At 39.1% G+C, this 21,032-nt stretch overlaps 1 protein-coding gene across 7 annotated transcripts in view; it reads right to left on the reverse strand.

Moving 5' to 3' along the window:
- Positions 1-21,032, reverse strand: part of Dgk (diacyl glycerol kinase 1) — a 506,799-nt gene that overhangs the window by 253,572 nt on the left and 232,195 nt on the right. For 4 of the 7 annotated variants that reach the window (XM_083137133.1, XM_083137160.1, XM_083137120.1 and 1 more), the window contains one exon: positions 8,422-8,436. The exons of the other annotated variants lie outside the window; for them this stretch is intronic. The gene's annotated coding sequence lies outside the window, so the exon portion shown is untranslated. The remainder of the gene's footprint in view (positions 1-8,421; positions 8,437-21,032) is intronic. 7 annotated transcript variants of the gene reach the window in all.

Below are 21,032 nucleotides of genomic sequence, written 5' to 3' on the forward strand. Positions count from 1 at the left end.
CTTGGCGCTGACACCGTATGCCATTCTCTTGCCCCGAAACAAGTGTGTGCCTGAACGAAGCATGTACTTCACCTTTCTGCCTCTATAGGCTAATCGCGACAATGAGGATTAATGGTTATTAGATTAAATTGATGGGCATCCACAAAGGAAAAATTAATGTCCTGACCCGAGACTCGAACCTGCAACTTTAGGCGACGAGATCGGCCACCGACCCGATGCACTTTTATTAGTAACTTTAACAAGCATTTATTTAAAGTTAATTTTGTTGCTGTTATTTGGAACGAAACAAGAATTGTTTGACAATGTTTTTCTTTTCATTATAAAGCGCTGATATTCTTAAAGGTAAAATTTCAACTGTTTTGTGACGTAAGAACTATATAAATGAATTACTCCAAATTATTGGAAGGGTAGGCTTAACAATAAATTTCGACATCCTTGTTATTGCATTGGCAAGTTATTTGCTATTAAGAGCTTAGATATTGTCAGTTTGTAAGGGCAGTGCTGTATGTAATGTAAATGTTATGTCATTTTCATCCTTACAGGTCATGAAAATGTTATGCAAATTCAGATTGGCAAAACAAAAAAAATAATAAATTATATATCAATATTCAGAATTTACACTTCAAATAAATTATTTCTAATTTAGGATGGCAACATTTACAGCACGCAATAAAGGAGGTGTTTATGCACTTTTCAAGTCTTTTCTCGGAGACGTGGAATGAGAATAGCAATGTACATTCTCCGGGCGGCAGGTAACCTCCCAGATAGTGTAGTGACTTCTTAGGCTGTCGCCTTTTAATTAAGGAATCCCCGTTTCCCTTCCCGAAACTGTACTTAGGTAGGTACGGGCAATACGGCATTTGAGGTTCTAATAAATGCAGGTCAGGGAACAACCACCACTAAAATCTTGATGCATTGTTCCGTTGTAGGAGAAAGGGAGGCAGATAATTCTCTAATTTTTAAAGTTTGTTAGTGTTTTATTTTCCTTTATATTCCTGTATCCGCACTGTATTAATAACAGAAAATTTGAATCGCATGTTGTGTTTTTTATATTACGATTACGTAATTTTCTTTCATAATACTAATAGAATTTTTAACTTGTAATACTAACACTAATTTGAAGCAAAGTTTTTTAAAAGCTTGGTTACTAATTTCTAGTTAATAATTATTATGTTGTGGTTTGGATCAATTTTCAAAATTTTGTCAAAATTGGCAAAAAGGGATGTAGGTTAAATGGGTAAAATAAAATGAGAAAGCTACTTTCCCATACTTACAAGTCAAAAAATCGTCAATCTAAGCAGTTACAATATAAATAAAAATAGTCTATATATACTATTATATAAACTAATGTGACTTCACTAACTTAAGTTTTAAATTATTTGCAAATAAACACATGGTAATTGATAGAAAATATGATTGAATATGACTAAAATGATCGCCATACTTATAACAACAACATTTGATCCTAGAACTGGTATTGCAAATAAATATGGAGACTGGCTCCTCGGTGACACGCCGAAATGTTAAAAAAAACTGAATTATTTAATTTTCTTTAGAAGTCACCCAAGCACAATATTTACTTTAAAAAAAATCGTGGTAAATTTAGCATCAAAACTACAAACCACAACTTTCCATGTTATCGCGAATTTTTTTGTGCTAAAGCCCTCTACAAACAGATGTGTAAGAACATATAAATCAAATGTTTATTAATTTAGATGTAAGAACAGCATTGATAAAGTTTGATCGCTGAATAAAGATAATTATGAGAGTAATTAGCGTCATTATACAGAACATGCACGATTCAAAATGTTAAAATTAAGCATTCCAAAATCTTCGGAACTGTCGAATATATCTGAACGGTAGGAATTACATGCTCTGTACGCTCGTCCAAATATACTGCTATTGGAAAAATTATGAATTATTTCATAAAAAGGGTTATTTGGCTGTTGTGCCTTGTACGTAGAATAGATAAACAGCTACTTGAGTACGAGAGACATTATTTTCCACGAGCAGAAGCCTTCTTTCTTCTGAAAGGCACTACCTCGTATATAGAGCATCGAGTTCAGACCGTGATCCGATTACAACAAATATTTGCTTTTGAAAACCAAGTTCCTTTCACAGGCCTGCTCAAGTGTCAAGAGTGGGAAGGGAGTGCGGTAAACTAGAAGTATCCGGTTCGTGACCCGAAGAGATCGATAACCCACACCGCCAGCCGATCGGGTGCATCTTGGTGGCAGTCTGTTTAACTGGGTGGAAAAAGCTCAGCGTCTGTCGCTAAAGGAGTCTGCTACGAAACAAGGGAAAATACGAGGTGAATGCTTTTCTCCACTCGCTGTTACCCACATATACACAACTTGTTGAGCGATTATTCTTGTAAACTTCTAAGAATTTGTAGAAAGTCATGATATTACCTTCCACAAGGATTTCTAAACCAGAATTAGAAATATGCACATTATTTACACAGCAGATACACACATACTATACAGATTTGGTTGATTTGGTGTTTTAAGTCCACTTTATGCACAGTAAGGCTAATCGGGACTGGACCTACAGTTTAAAGTGGGATCCGAACCACTATGTGCCTTCACCGGGTAACGAACCCGGGATCCCCATATACTACATAGAGTACGTACTGTATGTTAAATTGTCTTCTCCCACCAGCCCTTAATGCGTTCTTTATATATTTGCATACAGTAGGATGCATAAGTATTACCAAGCAAATTGTCAATTACCATGTTAATGCACTTTATTTTACCCAATGAGTGTTTCAATAATTGAAACAAAAGCACAAAACAAACTGCAAATAACCTTTACAACAGAATACGTAAAAATCTATTCCTTAAAACACGTAGGATGCAAGAGAAAAGTTAATGAAAGTAGGCGTCAACTATTTGCCGAGCAATACTTGTGCATCCCACTGTGCATGTACGCGGGTAAGGAAAAATTTAACTATTTGTTATTGACGCTTCACTTTACACGATTAACACATATTGTGCATGCGTCTTCTTAATAATTTATTAGCCAACTCTGTGTCCGAGCGCTTCCAATGGTCGACTCGCCTTCACGAAACTGAAAGTTCAGGCCTGAGCATGGACACTTCATCAATTTTATCTAATCATTATTCATTCTCATCGTCGTGATTAGCCAAAAGTTTCAGAAAAGCAAAAGAAAAATAATTAAAGCTACATACATATAATTGCAATAACTTAACCCCGTTTTGAATATGTGTCTATGGTCTTCTAATGAGTGTTAAGCTAATCTCGTATCTAACAAAACAAGGAAATCATTCAGCGTTTCTCACTCATTTCATTGTTTGTTTACAATAGTGTAATTCAAAAGTGACTCTCTCTAATCAATTCATTGTAAATTATGTTAATATACATTAGTATATTAGTAAAATACATGAGCCGGTGGCAACCCATCATCGTGAGGAAATTGGGCAGCTCCAAGTGAGTGAGCATAATCCGGTCGCGAAGTCCTACAACGGCTGGGGGTTGGTGGCCCGCGTGGGAGGGAGGCCAGCAGTCGTTAGGTAAGCCAGGGTCCAATATTGGGCTGTAACGCTATTGGATTACTTATATTAGTGCTGAAAATTTTCATTTGATAATAAATTGCCTAGGTAAAGACATGGCTAGTATAGTGACTAGTACGCGAGTCATGCCTATCGATATAATCATGTTCCTATCAGCTAGTATTTGATATAGGTATTTTGATTGATTATTTGATTGGTTTATTTTACTTCGCTTTGCTGCCACTTTTGGCTAATCGCGAAGATGAAAATGAGTGATGATATCATGAAATTGATGAAGGGGCACTCACCAAGAACACCCACGGCGAGGACGCCATTTGAACCCAGGCATCTGGAGTCGTAGCGCGCTGTGCTAACCACTCGCCACGGAGGTCGGCTGCATTCTCTTCCCGATTATCATAACAAGTAAAACAGTGAAGTAATATAACAAAAACACAAATACACACTTAGTAGTGGAATCTGGCCGTTGGAGTCAGTTTCTGTAGAAGTACACGGGACAGAAGCGAATACCGGCCGAGGCCTGTTCGAAAGCCTAGACGAGGCAAACTTGGGACACAATCGGGTTGGTGAGAGCGTGCTTCGTGTATAGTTGTAGGGTAGAAGGTTCACGCGCAAGTTGACGAGACATAGATTTGATTTGATTTGATTTAGTTTATTTTACTTCGCGTTTTGTGCCTCTTGGCTAATTTGCGAAGATGGGGATGAGTGATGAAATGATGAAATTGATGAATGGACATTCACAAACAACCAAGCCCGGCCGGGATTCGAACCCGGGACCCTTGGCGTCGCAGCGCGATGTGCTAACCACTCGGCCACAGGGTCGGGCGACGAGACATAGAGAGGAACTACAAGGTCTGTTATAAAAAATGGAACACGAATATATATATATATCATTCATTTTTGTTCCAGGCATTTTATCACAACTAAATACGCTTTGTGAGTCTCATGGAGGACAATCACACCGCTCCGAATCGAAAAACAAGTTTTAAAAGGCCTAAAATAAATAAAACGGGAAATATAAGTGTCTACGCTATCTAAAGGAAAGCCTTTTACAAAAGAACCAATATCCTTTGACTACTGCAACCAGATGCTCTGGAACAATCGTGCCGCTTCCCTTACAAAAAAGGAAGTCCTCCCTTTTCAAACGTCAAAACCCTCCCAGTTGTATACTGGAGAGCCAGAAAATATAAGGAGAGAAAGCGAATAGGAATCCCCAACGCCATTGGACGAATAAAGACCATTCATCTTTTTTCAGCAGAGGACGTTTGGTATCAAATAGCAAAAGCAGAATTAGAGCGAGGCAGGTGTCTGGTATCCCAAGAAGCGGGGGTCGATATCTGCATAGCTTGCTGTTCGAGCCACCTCGAGAAGGGAACACCAAGAAATAGAAGGACATCACAAAGAGAAAGGCGAAGAAGGAGATTTGCAGTGAGAAAGTTTGAGGAAAGAGAAAACAACCGACAGAGTCTCGCGGTGTCCCTTAATTTGAAGATAACGATTTCCCTTATGGTTGGCAGACGTGGACACGGTTGCTAGGTTACCTCTTGTGGTGCGGAGAATCCTTTGGATGGGGGGGGGGGATCGACAGCTACGTCGAAAACATACACCGAATCACCTCTACTTTAGAGTGAGGGAAGAAAGGCAGGGAGGGCGACAGCTCAAGTGCATTAAATCCGTTAACGTATACGTCCAAGTCGTTTCCATTGTGAAAATTCTTTCTTACATGTTTCGGGACTTTGGCGACTGGTCGGATCATGATCTCGCTGGGTTCGAGTCCCGGCATGTGCATAAGTCTCTCGCCGTGAGTGTCCTGTTGTCACTTTCATCCACCACATCTTCATCGTTGCGATTAGCAAAAGTAAAATAAAAGCGACGCAATGAAAATTTTAAGTCCACTCAACGCTCAGATAGGCTAATCAGGATTGAGCCTACGGTTTAAAGTTGGATCCAAACACAATAGGCCCGTCTAGTTCGCACCCTTTGACTTTCTTTGCACTCACGTGTCCAGTTCGTTTCAAATTTCAACACTGATGCGTCTACTTCGTTAAATTGGTATCACAATGTATTTGGTCGGTACCAAAACATTGCTCATTCACCTTTCTGATCCTGCACCGAACATCTTAGGCTAAGACAATCCTGCCTGGAGGGCAATGGCATGTTGATAACTTCAAAGGACGCTTATTCCCATTTCCTTTCACGTTACTTTCATCCACCAAGATAAGAGAACATAGAAGAGAAGAAGCGGGAGAGAGAGAGAGAGAGGAAGAGATGGGGAGAAATTTATTAAAATAAAAGAGGGAGAGAGAAATTGCGAGACACAGAGAGAGAGAGAGAGAGAGAGAGAGAGAGAGAGAGAGAGAGAGAGAGAGAGAGAGAGAGAAGTATGTACAAGAGGTAACAGAGAGGGTAAAAAATTGGGAGAGGGACATATGTAGGAATACAAAGATTGATTAATTAATTGAATTCTTGTTCTAAGTCAACTTTATGCACAGAAAAGCTAGTCGGGACTGGACCTATAGTTTAAAGTGGAATCCGAACCACTGTGCCATGTTCCTCTCTACTGGGTATCTCTGGGCCTCTTGATTACAAGGCGACGACGTTACCATTACGCCAGCAGGGACACCCGTGGAAGAGAGAGAGAGAAATGTTTCAAACAAGAAGTGATCCAAAAGTTGGAGACTAATATACTGTATTTTAGTAGCAGTAGTGTTGGTGGTAGGGGTAGCAGTAGTAGTGGTAGTGGTGGTAGTAGTAGTGGTAGTGGTGGTAGTAGTGGTAGTAGTAGTGGTGGTGGTGCTTGTGGTAGTAGTAGTGGTGGTGGTGGAGCCAGTGGTACCATTGGTGGTAGTGTTGCTGCAGAAGCAGTACACGATCCTCCCTCAATTACCAAATCCTCCTAGATCTCCTGTGCTTTCACTTTCGATCCACATCAACAGTAAGCCAAGGTGAAGTCGGGCGTGGAAAGGAACTGCTGGGAAACTTTCAGTTTATTACACGGGCTAACGAACGAGCCCCTTTCATTTCAAATTCCCAGAAAAAACTAATTTCCTCCGAACAAAACCTAATTATTTCCAGACAAGAGGAATGCTAACAGAAATTAATTTTAATCCGCAAGTGCACTTCTCTCTGGAGGCCGGCTTTCCAATGGGGTGCCGAGCCTCTCGTTTTTCTTTCGGACGATAATCAACACCGGAGGCGAAAGCAGACAAAATTAGCCTTGGCAGGTAACTTTCTTATTTCCACACGTTTTTCGGCGTCCCTTCCGAACCGGTTGTTAAAGAGGAAGGACCGTTTGAAGGCTTCGACTCTGGTCATTTGTCTCTTTTGTGGTAGAATTAGAAAGAAAGACAACAGTTGATGATAAAATCGCGTAAGCACTAGTCTACCACTTTAGCACCCGTTTAAACCATGCCTCTAATTTAATCAAGAGTTAGATTTAACTCCCGATTAATGCGCCAGTCTTGTTCTCGCGCACGTGTCTTAAACTTAATGGCACTTTCGTATGTCGTGCACATTCATTTCAATTCTATCGAAATGCACTTGAATAGTGTCTTCGTTGTATTTTGCAGCATGCATCTCTTCTCACGTGAGATAGATGAAGACTATTAAAAATATCGCCAACATGTGTGTTGATAGTGCTGCTGTAGTAGAATTAATGCGCCTTCGGGTCAAAAATCAATTGATTGGAAAGGATCAATGAAAGATCAATTGAGATCAATTGTAGAGTAGGTATAGAGGTTAGATGGAGTGGGTAAGGCGAAAGTCACCTGACCAAAAGTTTGAATTTGACTTGTCTGGGGAAAAGTGACGTCACAAAAAGCTTGAATTTGAATGGTTGTTGTGATGGGTGGGCGTGGTATAAAATAGCGCGAAATTTGTGAGAGAAATTTCTGGATAAAACGTCTGGCTGAAAATTTTGGGAATAGGATAAACGTTATGATGATGTTCAACTCTGGAATTCCTCGAATTTCACTCGCAAACTTCTCTGTCACATTCACAATTTTCAACGTATCAAATTTCGTGCAATTTTAAAATCAAGCCCATTTTTTTCAACAACCAATCAAATTCAAGCTTTTGTGAAGTTGCTTTGCTCTCTGCTAACCAAATGCAAGCTTTTGGTCACGTGGCTTTCGCCTTAACACACACCACCTAACCTCTCTACCTACTCTGCAATTGATCTTTGATCAATCCTCCCCTTCTGAACATCTCATCATTTTCATTCAATCATAATTCAGCACCATCTTCGCGATTAACCAAACGAGGCATAAAAATGCAAAATCAGACAAATACAAATTACGTCCATGAAACAGGAATACAGATAAGGCTACATTCTGAGACATTAATTTGTTCAATGCAATTTTAATTAAATGTGAGAAGGAAGAACAATTCCATGAAATCTGGTGCTTCTAAACATAGTTGGGGTTTGGGGATGACGAATGAGACAACTACCAACTCCCTCACCTTTAAATGTCTCTTCAAAATTAAAAATATATGTTAAAAAACAACTCCCCTCCCCAATAAGAGTGATGAAATTCTACCTAACCATTTTAGGTATACCATTTAATCAGAACAGTAGGCCCACGTACTATGTTCTATTTCCATTTAAATTAAATTAAAAATATTGCTTCTAAATTTCGCAAGTAAGATTCGAATTCTAATACTCTGAAGGAGTTTAATAAACATACGTAAGTCGTAACAACATTATGGTTGCAGCCATAAAAAATGCTTAAATGGTTCACTGCTCATGAAAGTGACATGATTTAAACATTTTTTTTCAGAAAATATACTGCACACAAGAACATGCAGAAAGTTTGGAAAAAGACTTCCTCATTTACTTACAAGTGGCCTCGGAAGAAATACTGGACTTCCCTGGATGGGGTTTGAACTCTTACCTTTTAAATAACCTGCTGAGAGAGAGGAAGGAAAAACGTTAAAGAAGATACGAATTTGAAGAAAGACAAACATATGCACTCCTACTCTAATACATACGTATTACATATATGCTCTTAATTATCAACTGAATCCTATAATATTAAAATTTAGCGATAAGTGTAGTTTGTTACTTCTCAGATTATATAGTCGTGGTTACACCGTAGTGTCGAGAGAAGTTGAATTACCAATTCTGTTTAACGTAAATCTGAAACTGAAGGTGAAAGAATTTTGACAAATAAGCCAAATAACTTTGAGGTCCTAGAGGAAGCGGGGTGAAGGGTTCTATTGGTGTCTAACGCCATATTTAAGCCTAAAGTGGTGAAATATTTATAACGTTTATAACGTAGCTACTTACAAGTCGAGTCATGCTCGACACAAGAAAAAAAAATAGTTTTGAACTTTTACGCGGTACAAGCAACACTACGAGCATGCTTCATTGTATATTATGTAAGGATGTCCTTTCGGCAACACACAAACAGTAATTATGCCTGTAGTTTCGAATGGGTGTGAAATGTGGTCCCTTACGCTAAAAGGTTGGGAAAAAAATGAGTTTCCTAAAATGAATTCTTAAGAAAGATACGTATTTGAACCTACAAGAGATGAAACTACTGGGGAGTAAAAAGGGTTACATAATGCTGAATGGCTTAATCTACAGGGTGACCACGAATTAAGGGGGTGCACGGCTTTGCGCCAATCACTCTGGAAAATGGTTTGGTTTTGCGCCAATAATTACCGGATCCTTATCTTTCCGTACATGGTTTTGCGCCACTACAGAATCGTAATTCAATGACTTAGGTTGGCAAGCATGATTTTCCGTCCCACTTAAACAGGCTGCGGACTGCCACCGAGATGGCGTGGTTAAAAATTATGCACCACCAACCATAAGTATACAAAATTGCACTTGTCAAACTGCAGTCTCTTACAATGGAACCTTTGTGGCATGTGAGATCAATTTCACGTAATGCATGCGTGAAATTGCTTTGCGATGATATTGATCAATGTAAGATTCAATTTTGAGGTATTTTTCTCTTAAAACGCTCCTCTTACGAGCGGGTTTTTCGAGGCCATTTATTTTAAGGTAAGTGTCGGTCTGGAGGTTAATCAATGCATGTACAAATTTGAAAATGTCAGGATGGTTGGTGTAAAACATGGCATTCAGTTTACTGTGAAAGGCTTCACATGCATTTGTTGTGCGATAGGCCGAGGCAGAAAAATCTGCCCATATGTGTTGGGGGTACGTAGAATCTTCTGCAATATAGTTTTCTACCAAATAATCACAGAACTTTGTAATTTTCTCATCTGATTTCTTATCTTCGAACATGTCAATTGCGAAGCAATCAGAGACATCATGGGGAGGTAAGTAAGACAAACCAAAAATATAATTGAGCCATTTACCTTCGGGACCTCTTTCCTTGTAGATTTTCGAAAGACCTAGGTTTTTCATTTTTCGCCACCAGGCTTGGCATAGGTGAAACCTACATCCTACTATAACACATCTCCCACCCACACCATACTTCATTAATGGCACTGTTAATCCCTTGTTCAAAGTCAACGCATATTCTTTTCGGTTCAAGACTACTGCCGCAAACTTGCTCACACTTTAATTTCACAGCATTGAACAACGAAGTATACGTACTTTTTAATTTGTCCTTTAATACGCAGAATAACAGGGGCACATAATGGCCTTTTTCCAGAATATGAATCGTGAACAACTGAGTGAAATGTTTTGTACAGTAGCTGAAGGTCCCATCCATATAAAGACAATCAGCATCGCAAAGATATTTTAGATTTGATTCACAACCGAATACTATTATGTTCTTTACGCTGTCATTAATTAGTACGAAATTCTCACCACGAACAGTCCTTATGGTCTGGTTTTCGACTGCTTCATGAACATCGCTCACTGATTTAGGCAATGGAGGGAGCATATTTCGCCGTGTTCTATACACAGCCTCTCGCAAAAGTTTCTTATCTGTGAAATGTAGCTGATTGATACTTGTAAGCCTTTCTTCGTTCAGCGCCGCGTACACAATGCTTGAGGGTTGTTCATGTAATGCACTTGACGCCTTCCGTTTACGTGAACCACGAATTTGTTGAAGTATTAAACTGCGTTCATTGCTATCGTGATTATGAATTATCTTCTCACTTTCAACTATCATGTCACTGTTCGTAATTATTATTGCTGTACACGACTTGTTTGTGCAACGCCACCGAACACGTCCATCTGAATATGCGTAAGCTTTCCTGAATTTATAATTGTCCTTACTTATTAGATCCTTACCTCTATTCGATGCCTCTGCGAGCAGTTCCATGGTCGACCGGACCCCGGTGTAATGAAACGTGTAACGTTGAGGTGAAACACAGGGAGGTAGACGAAAGCCACGATCAGTCGTTGCCCTTGAGAGACAGGATTGCCAACCTATACAATTCTTAGCTCGGCTAGACATTCAAGAGTGGCGGAAAACATTCTTGGCGCAAAAGATACTGTGGCACTAATATTTACAATTTGTTCATTGGCGCAAAACACGGGATTTTGGCGCAAATGCATTGCACCCGAATTAAGAGGGCACCTTATGTCACTCGGTAACGTTTGTATTAATTGAGCTAGTATTTTTCTTTCCTCTTTATCTTTCTTTACACGTATGTAAAAACTAACCGACATAGTGGAAGAAGTGGATATTGTTTAGAGTGCGTTGATCTTGCTCAGGATAACAGATTATAGACAGATGTTGCTGCGGCAATAAACCTTCGGGTTTGGGGATGCCAGAGCGTTAGTCCCTTTCGACGACAGCCATTTCTGGTATGAACTCTATATACATGGAAGTGCAACTACATAAAAACATACCACACTGAACAGACACATCCAATTTATCACACGAAAACAAACAATCTCGTCTACGTGATATCCCCCTCCCCATTATACCGCACTGTGAAACTTCAAGAACCGAAATTGCCCATCTTCTTGTTGTGCCCACAGCCAAAGTATCCAGCATCGTCGAAATCGAAAAATGTCAACTTTTGATGAAGCTTGTTCGAACTTGTTTCCGCCGGAAGAAAGAAAGAGAAAGAAACGCATCAATCCAGATCGGGAACAGATCGCCCCCTCCTTCACCTTCAGCCCGCATCCAGCTGCAGATTGAATAAAAAGAAGTCGAAGATCCGGTTGGAGTTCGGAGACAATGTTACGGTGGAAACGAACGAGGAGGAGGAAGGAGGTGGGGTATCTGCTGACATAAGATCAGCAGGAGGGAGTTGGTCCCCCGTGGGAGTCCTTGCGGAGGAAGGAGTATGCTTGTCGGCAGCTGAAAGTCTTCCTCCTTGCACTGCTACTTTTTCAAACAACAACATACGTATGTAAACAGGAGACAGTGTTTGGATGTTATGCCCGAATCAGACGATGCTAAATTTCCTGCTGGATTTTTTAGTTGGACTTGGACTAGTTGTGTCATACTGGCTCAGCTGCTAGTTTTCGCCTCACACGATACTTGTTACCGTACTTGTCGGTATACTTTTGTTCCCACAAGGCATTGCGCAGAGCAGACAATTAAAAATATAGACGAGCGATTGGACGAACGTTGTAGGGCAATATCTCCTGCTGTAATTAAAAATTAAAATAATTGAAATTATGGCCTAGAAATTGGTTCGAAAAACCAGAAGTTGCGCATGAAAGAACCTTGCTGTTGAACTTCAGCAAGCAACAGTAAGGTTCTTTAATGCGCAATTACTGTTTTTTGATCTTCCGCTCTCCATTGCCCAAATGCTACATCATATCGGCCGTAGAAGAAAAAATATCCCACGATGAGTTTTCCAGTAGAAATTCTTTCTGCTTAGACCTGACGACAACAACAAATTGATATTGGAAATTTGAACGAGCCTGAGTAGCTTCCAGCGCTCAATATACCGAGCAGGGGAACATATTACACAAATTGATCTCCTGCGGAACAAACTTGAAGGATCTTCAACTACAAAGGTATACCAAAATTCGCATATAACAACTTCCCAATACATCTGAAGCGGAAAGTTCTCGACAAAATTTCATCTTCCGTTGAAATTTTATGCCTGGACGAACAAGGTACGGCAGGAATATAAGTTTACAAGGTTCAACACATATACAGGTCAATCAGATCCGAAGAAAGTTTATGAACATTTTCAGTATTCTCAATATCGATTTGGAAAAATATTTTTTCACAGTTTAATAGTAACTCTGGATAGATATTGATGGTAAGATGTTGGTCATGTATTAAGTCAGTGCATCAATCACCGTCTGTTCGCCACTTGTTAGGCCTTGGTTTACAACACTTAGCTGCTATCTTCTGGTCATATAATATACAGTAAAATCTCGTTAATCCGGACCCCGATAAGTCGGACTTCGCTTAATCCGATAAAGGCAAAAGGTCCAAAAAAAGCAGAATGCAAGGTTTTAAATGTGGCTAGAAGTCAACAAGAGAACTTCATAAGAAAAGGCAGTCAACCAACCACTGATGAAATTCTGTTTCCCGCAGACTTTGTAATGTACTGTATAGTCTATGTGGGCCTATGCCCTTTAAATACACCATAATAAACGTGTTTTATTGCTATAAACGGAGTTTTAATGCCCTTTCTGCTGTTCTTTTAGGTTATTTTAGTTAATCCGGACTTTCGTTAAACCGGTCAACTTATCCCCCCATTAGTCCGGAAAAACAAGGATTTACTGTATATCACTTTTGACTGGCCCAAAGTGTAACGCGTACTTCTGAGGGAGGTTTAACCTTCCTTCATCTCAAAAACCATCGGCATTTTTTAGGTATTATGAATGCTGAGAAGACGATGTCGCAAGCAGGAGTCCAAATAAATTAAGAGATTGACAACGATAATCCAATATTCCCCCAAGATAATTCGCCCAATGTTATTCCCTCCACGAGTTTGAAGCTTCTTTGCGAACTTTTTTTCTCCTGTAACTTTCTCCACATCTTCAAGATTCCCGAGAAGAAAAGAACTTACGGAAAACAAGGAGACGTAAACAGTGCTTCTTGCTCGAATCCGATTAAGCCGAAGACGATTCGATTATTTTCTTATCAATTGAAAGGAAGCGGAACGGAGAAAAAGCTGCTACTTACATCTTGAGGCTTCAAATTATTCAAGCCTGTTTTTTCTCCATTCCTCGTACAAGTTAGGAAAATTGTTTTTGCCGACGCGAGTTGATTTTGCGTTTTTCCGATCGACAAAGAAAAGGAAACTCCCTCTCTCCCCCAGAGGCGGTCAGGAGACAGAACTTCCTCTTTCGGTCTCTCTCCGCTAAGATGCTTGTCAAGAAGTGGAGGGGGGATAATTCCTGAGCAACGTGGCGGCGACATGATTACCTTCGCAAGATGGCCTTTTCCTTGAAATGGCCGGATTTAAGTTTCCACAAGGATTTCCTCTTCCAGGACGCAATCCTGAAGGAAATTCCGCCGGAGGCTCCCCAAAGGAGTTGGAAGACGGCGAAGCGGGTGTTACAGTTGTCATCGTCTCGGGCACGCCGCGCTCTCCTGCCAACCTTGCACGAGAAGTTTTTGAGCTGGCGAAAGCGGTTCGGAGGCGAGGAGATGGGGAGCGCCGATGCAGAACTGGAACCTGAAGAGATTTCTCCGCTCCTATTTCATGTCGCAAAGGTCGTGGACGCAACTAGAAAAGTGCGTCCGCCGAGATGATGTCAAGAGGAAAACTCGAAAATTGCGCAGGAGAGAGGCAGGAAGACGAAAACAGCTTTCGGAAAATATATAAGCGGAAGGCACAACACCAAGTTTGTAGAAGACGAATTAACATTCCCTTCGCTCTTAAAAGCAACAATTCTCTTCAAGGTTGGCCAAATTTTCAATTTCAGAAAGTTGTTTCCTCATTGGCGAGTCATTCGACACCAGAAAATATTCGGGGATAAACGATTAATGGATCGAGCTCAAAGAGGAATAACTGAGGAAGAATATAAATGAACGTGTCTAAAATGCTTGAGAGAAACCGAATAACCGTGGATTAAAAGAATTCTTCAAATGTAGTGGAAAATTTACTATTAAAAGTATGAGAATTGTGAGCGATATCGGAAAGAAAATTTAATACATGAATCAGCTATGATCACAAACTGGTAATAAGAACTAATCTTGTGAAAGAAGACGACAGCGAAAAATTGAAAAATATTGCTCACACTAGTTCTATCCTCCAACCTCCCCGGATTTAACAATCTTGCCTACTGCAAGAACGGGGGTGTAAGGGGTGATCCTTTCCGAAGACAAGGAAATGTCAAACTCCCTTCCACGTAGTGGACTGAGGTTGACAGACTAGCGAGGCTCTGGCGTCTGACTCACAGCCAGTAGTACGTATAATCATCTGTGGTGTTCGTGTTGTATTTTCAATGTGTGTTTATGATTGTCCCTTCATCCATTTCATCATATCACCATTCACGATTAGTCAATCAATGAATCCTGCAAGAACGCTTACCCAAGTTTCGCGTCTATTCTTTCTAATTAGCTTTTCTTCCTTTTGCACTTCTTTGTGCAGATTAATGAGCGGTTGTACCTTTACGCAAAGTCTCTATTCCCTATCATCAGGTATTTATAAATATGGTATATTTATATATGTCCTCTTCTTGATTATACAACTTTATCTGATTCCGTATTTGTTGTTCCAATTATCCGTTATTACTTTCACGGTTATTTTGTTTCTCAAGTGTCTGAAACATGTTCATTGTTATTCTTCCACGGTAATTCCTCTTTGAACTCAATCCATTTCACATTTATTCCCAACATTTTCTGATGGCGAATGAGTCACCAATGAGAAAACATGTTTCTTCAAAATCGAGAAGTTTTTCCATCAATGGAAATCACTTTCTATCGGAGCCTTGTAGAAAACCTCTGAAATAAGACGTTCCGTTCCGTGACAAGCATCCCCTCCCGCGGGCAAATTGGCGACGAAATTGAGTTAGTTTCGGCCATCGAATCCACAATTTCGTTGCGATGAGCTCCTGCGTGGGTTGGTTGCCATAGAGAACAAACGTTCCAATGTTTCCTTGATTGGTGCTTCAGCGGGCATAGCACCCCAGAAAATTCCCGCTAGGATCTGGACAGTGGGTATAATATCCACAGATATTAGAAGGAAGCGGGAGCCAAATGAAGTTAATTTGGAGAAAAGGGAGTTCTCGATGCTCGGAAACAACATTGTAGACAAATAAATGTGACCTCTAGAACTCATACAAGTGCCCATAAGCTGATGTTCTTGTTTTGAGTAAATTAATGTCATCACTTGCATTTTAACGGAAAGTTTGAGTAAGTTTCTCATCAATATAGAGTTTTAAGAAAATCAAAATAGACGAAGGTCGTTATCAAATACTAGAGACTACTAAGAAAATATTAAAACTGCAGGGAAGTTTTGAAATAACATCATGCAGGTAGAAATGTATGCATAATAAAATTCAAAGGTGTATGTATAGAAATATAAGATGTAAAATTATGGTATCAATTGGTGATAGAAAGGATACTGAAATATATGCATCGTAAAACCAAACAGTGTAGGTTATGGTGGGTCGAAAATAGGGTCAATTTTTTTATGAAATCCGTGATCATGCAGGATTAAAAAGTTTCGTTATGATCTTAAACTCAGCACACAAAATACGCGTATTGTTGGTTTTGAAACGTTTCTAGTCGAAGAGCACTAGCGTTAAATATTTGTGCGTTTTGATAATTTTACTCTCACCTTCAAAATATATTTTTTTTATGAACTAAAACCGTTAGTAATTATCTTAAAATTATTATTAGCCCAAGTACATTGATAATTACAAGTTGGTTTAACTCTTCAGCGGTACGGAACCCACTGCTTGATAAAGTGTAGGACAAAATAGTGTACCTACAAGTTTTCGGCTAATGTAAATACGATAAAAATAGTTTAAGAATATGACGTGTGTAAATCTTTAGGCTACACTACAGTGGAGATGTAGCTCCATAGAGGTTTATACCACCCAGTCCATTTAATATCTTAATATAATTTATTTCTAATTATTTAGACAGTTTCTTTCACTACCGTACAATGTGTTTATATTAAAGCACTGTATTGTTTTCTTTACGCATGAGCGGGATTTGTCTTATAGTATCGAGTTTTAGCAAATATTAAATACTCTTTGTTCAGTTAATACATGCGGTGAAGCAGGTTCATTCAATTCTCACTTATTAGTACAATAGTTTGGTTATTTCACATGCAAGTGAATGCTCTGCAGGAATTTCCTCATTTATTGCAACAGGATCGTTTCACACACTTCTAATTGTTATTCAATGGAAATAGAAGGTGAAAGAGCATGTGGTACCCGTGTGTATATACTGTATATTTCTAAGCAACGAGGAGGAAATTAATTAAATGAAAGAGCAGTAATAGCGCTACTGATTTTGCAAAATGAGCCATTCTCTAGATCTTACTATCATTAGCAGGGCTAGGATTTTCATGACAGCATATTTTTTTTTTGGTAAGAGTGATGTGTTCTTCAAACATATAGAAATTCATATTGGGCATATTTTGGAATATTTGGCCATTTTTGCATGATATAGCATATTTTGATGGATTTTCGGTCATATTCAGTATATTTTCGCACTTTCAAGAAATATACAGTCATTTTCGAAGTGGATTCGTTCTTACTCCCATGTTTACTCGAGTTTTTTTTTTTTGGACTGTAGCAAAATCTTTTTCATTTTTATTTGAAAATTTAGAGAAAGTATTCATTATGCATTGCAACTCAGGGCCCATAAAGTGAACTGAAAATATTACATATGTGAAAATATATCCGCATTTAGATATTGATGTTTGAAACAGTCCCGTTATAAGGGCATATTTTTCAAATTATAGTGCATATTTTGTAAAATTTTAGGTCATAAGAGCATATTTTATTTTGCAAATTTCGGTGATTTTTATATCATAAAAATCCTAGCCCTAATCATTAGTATTATCACGTCCACTAGCAAACAGCTCTATAATAGTTTCTCTTTCATGATGGCAGGTATTGAAGAATTAGACACGAAATTCGCTATTGTTGATCCACCCACATTTGAAGCATTTTTCACTGTGACACAGTTCTTCTTAATTATAATTTCTTAGTTCATACGGGTAGTTACTCATTTTGACAAATAACCTAGCTACACTAGAAAAACTAAGTTTCAAAATCTTAATTTAACTTTCTTCAGATGTAAGCTAACTGAACATTCAGTTGAAACTAGCATCCATCGCCTCGGTGGCCGAAAGCATTGCGTGCTCAACTGAAGATGGTTCCGGGTTCGAGACTTGACTGAGCATAAGTGTTTCCTTCATCAATATGTCTTATCATTAATCGTGAATTGTATTCAGAGGCAGAGAAGCGGCGTAAAATAGAAAAGAATACAAATAAATATGTCGATATAAAGAGAGGACGGAACTCCAACGTGACCTCATTTGCAAAATCCATGATTACGAGGGAATAATCATTAAAAAAAATATGTAGTTAGCTTTGTGCGTCTCGCGTCGGATTAAAACTGCCTCAGGTAATCTTTACTCATGGGTAATTTATTCAAAGCCTTTCATACCAATCCAATCACATGAGAGCTGCCAACATTTTTTGCACTACTACTGCTGCACTTTCCGCCACATCACATCTGAACGAATCCCGTCCATTTGTCCGATAACCAAAATCTCCCGGAGTAAAATTTCGCTTTTAGTAATCCTGGAGGGACACGAAAAAAAGATGGAACAAAAATTGAATATTTAAAAGTCAAACACTTGGTTAATTTACGATCCGTCGCAATGTCACCGTTGGGGGACATGAACTGAAAGGGTTACGTGTCAGTTTGGAAAGCAGGGCTGCCACTCGATTTGTCTCAGCGGGGATACCAACCCATCCCTCCCCTCTTGTGCCCCCTCGTCACTCGCCCACTTTGCGTTAAATTTCTGTCGCAGTGTGTGTTTGCAAGACCGGTACAGCGTGAAGCTGTGTTTTCGTCCACCCCCACCCCCTCCTCGACTGTTTATTTCGCACACAGCCTCTTCTTTAAATATCGGCATTTTATTTTATGAAGGCAACAGGAAAACCTAGGCATTCAATTTCTAGATTCGTTTGATTGATGGATTGATTTAGTTTATTTAACTTCTCATTTCTACCACTTTTGGCCATTTATAATTACTTCTTAGCTTTAAATGCCATAGCTTTTTATATTGATTGATTTGATTTGGCTGATTTTACTTCGCTTGTCAGCCACTTCTGACTAATCGCCAAGATAGGGATGAGTGATGATATAATGAACTTGATGAAGGGACACTTACAAAGAAAACTCATGTCCAGATCTAGATTCGAACCAAGGACTCCAGGCTTCGTAGCACGCTGTGTGATTTCTAGATTGAAATTTCATTTTCTTATTCAATACCATCATTCGTCAATGTGTTAACTTTCTTCCACGTACACGTTCTATCAATATAGACGGATTTTCAAAAGAATTTCGGGCTCAACTCATGGTCAGGCCACATTTCTTGACAGATTTTTTCAAACTACGAGTCCGTATGCATAAAATGACATTAAATAAAAATTTACAAATATTTGCCACATATTTATATATTTCATGAACACATGTGCACAACATAAAAATCCTAACTCGAGTTATTAATAAGAAGTCCAGCCGAACTCCGTGACGGAATGGTTAGCATAGCGTTCTACGAAGTCAGGAGTCTCGGGTCTGAATCCCTGCCTGGGTATGTGTGTTCTTTGTGACTGCCCCTCATCGATTTCATTTCCATATCATTAGCCAAAATAACAGAAAAGTGACATAAAATAACCCAATTTAATCAATAAGTCCCGTCAGGATCTTAATTAAAAAGAAAACAACAAAAACAAGTTATTGTGCACATGGTAACTAAGTATTAAATACAGTTCAGAATCATATGCACAGACGAAAGTTCTTTGATTAGGTGAACAACGGAACTGAACACACACACATATGCTCTCTCGTGTTCACGAGATTACCGTTTGAAAAATGCAATTCATCTTGATGTGAAGGTGATTTTAGCAAAAATGGAATACATGTCTCTTAAATTCTAGTATACAGGGTGTCGCAAAACTCTTTCAACAACGCTTGGGTGCTGGTAGATATCATAAAAACAAGTAACTTCTCCCTATAAAGTTTACCTCGAAAGCGCTTAGTTTCTGCGCTATAAGCGCTTAAAATCTAGCCTGTACGTATGCAACCCAACTCAGCAAACGCTTACTCTGACATAACTACCAGGGGCCCGTGGCAGGGTTGCCACTACCGTTCCTCGCTAAGAGAGACGACTTGAAAACAACAACTTGGGAGTCTTGCCTGAGCAAAATCCGAAACATTAATGATACTTGCGATGTTGTAAGAAGCATTGACAGTATTTATAAACTGACAAGACAAATAATGGGCACACTGAAATTCAAGATTACTCATTCTAAAATATTTCCATGATTGATTGATTGATTTGGTTTATTTTAATTCGCTTTTCTGCCACCTTTGGCTAATCGCGAAGATGAGGATGATATAATGAAATAACAAATGACACCAATGTCTAGACCAGGATTTAAACCCGAGACACCTGGCGCCGTAGAGAGCTGTGCTAACCACGTCACCACGGAGTGTTTCGTGTATCATGCAATATCAACAATTGCAAGGGACACGTGAGGTAGGGGAAATCCACGAACGAACAAATGTAAATATTTCGCAAATGTGCAATACGAGTGCCATTTACAGTACAGCGCTTGATATACTAAGTACGAATTTCTTGGCTTTGGTTTTTAATAAGCACTAGTTTTAATGTGTGAATTTAAAACAACGTTTTTCATTAAATTGAAAGTCGGACCCCGTGGCGGAGTGGTTAGAACATCGCGCTACGATGACAGGGGTCTTGGATTCGAATCCCGGCTTGGGTATGGATGTTTGTGAGTATTCATTCATCAATTTCATCATACCATCTTCGCAAATTAGCCAAAAGTGGCACAAAAAGGGAAGTAAAATAAAGCAAATCAATGAATGAATGAATCAATCAATCATTAAATTAAAAGAGCCTTGAAATTATTTCCTTATGAAACGAACACTATTAGCAATAACGCTGGCACAGATAGTAATAATTTTGAAATAAATTGTAATAACATTACAGTCTGCGTTTTCGAAACGAGGCAGAAAACACATCATGTATACATTTGTTCGTTCGTGGATTTCCCCTACTTCACGTGTCCCTTACAATTGTTGATATTGCATGATACACGAAACACTCCGTGGTGACGTGGTTAGCACAGCTCTCTACGGCGCCAGGTGTCTCGGGTTTAAATCCTGGTCTAGACATTGGTGTCATTTGTTCTTTCATTATATCATCCTCATCTTCGCGATTAGCCAAAGGTAGCAGAAAAGCGAATTAAAATAAACCAAATCAATCAATCAATCATGGAAATATTTTAGAATGAGTAATCTTGAATTTCAGTGTGCCCATTATTTGTCTTGTCAGATTATAAATACTGTCAATGCTACTTACAACATCGCAAGTATCATTAATGTTTCGGATTTTGCTCAGGCAAGACTCCCAAGTTGTTGTTTTCAAGTCGTCT

This window comes from Lepisma saccharinum, chromosome 1 (genome assembly GCF_977018435.1).
Source record: "Lepisma saccharinum chromosome 1, izLepSacc3.1, whole genome shotgun sequence".
Classification (NCBI taxonomy): domain Eukaryota; kingdom Metazoa; phylum Arthropoda; class Insecta; order Zygentoma; family Lepismatidae; genus Lepisma; species Lepisma saccharinum.